Raw genomic sequence first — 1,711 nt, 5'->3', positions numbered from 1 at the left:
CCCCGCGGGGGGCGGGCCGAGGCCAGCGGGGCTGGGAGTCGCCGCCAGGCTGAGACGACGCACTCCAGGCCCTCGCCGCAGGTGTCCAAACCGAGACCCTGCTCAGCCCTTCCAGGGCCTGGGGATCTTGCGGCGCCACGCACTTCCAGGGACGCCAGGCCTGCGCCTCGCCTCGTGGGAGGCTCCCGCAGAAGCACCCAACATAGGCACTTTCCCCGGGGCGCCGAGTCTCCGCATCCACCCGGCCGCCCACCTCATGTTTCCCACACTCGGGGGGCCGGTGGCAGCCCGGGCTCAGTCCGGGGGACTCTTGGGGGCGGTGGAGCCAGTAGCCCCTGTCTAGGAAGGGGAAGCCCGCCCACGCGCGGCGCACCTGCTCAGGGCACGTGCTGCCACCAGGCCAGGGAGCCCTCCGCCCAGCCGGCTCACCCCGTGCGGCCCTAATGGACGCGTGAGAGAGGCTGCCAGGCCCGCCCCGAATGAGGCGCTTGGTGGCCTGGCGGGGTTCTCTATGAGCTGGCAGGACAGGACTGGCAGCTCTGGACTCTGAGCAGGGAGCAGAGGAAGGCGGCCCTGCAGGTGGGAGCAGGCAGGGTCTGGGGAAGCCCAGACCACCGGTCAGGTCAGTCCTACAGAGGAGGCCAGGATAAACTGTGGCCTGGCTTGAGGGGGCGGGGCGGCTGCCCTTGGCAGAGGGCAGTGGCGGGCATGCTGGCCCGAGCCATCGCCAGCTGGTGAACCTCCGAATCATGACTGGGACAGGGGGCCGGGACACACGTGGAGGGTGCCCTCTAAGGCACAGGAAAGACCAGGGGCTGGGGCCTCCGCTCCCTGGGTGTCTGGTGAGGGCACAACCCCCACCACGCGGCTGGTGGGACACTTCCCTCTCCCGCCAGCCTCAGTCCCAGCTGGGTCAGAGCAGGAAGCCACAGGGAGGGAGGTGTCCTGCTTGATTGCCACGCCCCACACTGGGGCTTGTCTGCCCAGGCGCCTGGGGCCCTTGTCAGTGCCAACCCCTGGCTCTGGGACCACCCCTCTTCCAGCACCATACCCACAGCTACAAGGGTCTCCCCTGCGGCAGGTTCTGCCCGGCTGCCCCCTGCCACCAGAGGGAGCTGCAGGTCACAACACGCTCTGTCACACCCTCCAGCGCCAGCATGCCCGCCATGGGACACTCTGCTTCCCTACTTCACACCCTCTTTGGCCCCTGGGAGAGTGTCGGGGGGTGGGGGGTGGTCAGGAGCAGGGCGCTGATGGGCAAGGACGAAAGGGCAGGAGAGGGCAGGAGGCGGGGCCCTCGTGCAGACCTGAGAGCTGCTGTCTTTATTGTGTGGTGCCCGCACCGCCCCAGCTCAAGCAGAGGAGCTGGTCTCCCCAGCCAGCATGAACTGCACAGGCTTCATCTTTAGGGTCAGAGCCAGCCCCAGGAACCTCGGGCCAGGCTGTCCCCGCGCCCAGACACAGTGGGCCTGGCCCCACCGCGCAATGTTGCCAGTGGGAAGGGCTTCCAGGCTCATCGGCAGCACGCACCCTGCCCTGACCGCCTCCCCAGATGCCTGCTTCAGGGCCCACCAGCCTCCTCTTCCAGGTGGCCTCCCTGGCCCAGCCTGCTCCTCCTTGAATGTGCTTCCTGGCCTCTGACTCCAGCCTCGACTTTAGCTCGATGGTGGCCCCTGGGGCCGGATGCCTGGGGTTTGATTGCAACACCCAA

At 68.4% G+C, this 1,711-nt stretch overlaps 1 protein-coding gene across 1 annotated transcript in view; it reads right to left on the bottom strand.

Annotated features, from left to right (window-relative positions):
• ABCA2 (ATP binding cassette subfamily A member 2) overlaps positions 1-1,711 on the bottom strand; it is a 31,003-nt gene that overhangs the window by 24,143 nt on the left and 5,149 nt on the right. The gene's annotated exons all lie outside the window — the stretch shown is intronic.

This window comes from Tupaia chinensis, unplaced genomic scaffold, assembly GCF_000334495.1.
Source record: "Tupaia chinensis unplaced genomic scaffold, TupChi_1.0 Scaffold142100_1, whole genome shotgun sequence".
Lineage (NCBI taxonomy): Eukaryota > Metazoa > Chordata > Mammalia > Scandentia > Tupaiidae > Tupaia > Tupaia belangeri.
This window is presented reverse-complemented; position numbering and strand designations above follow the sequence as displayed.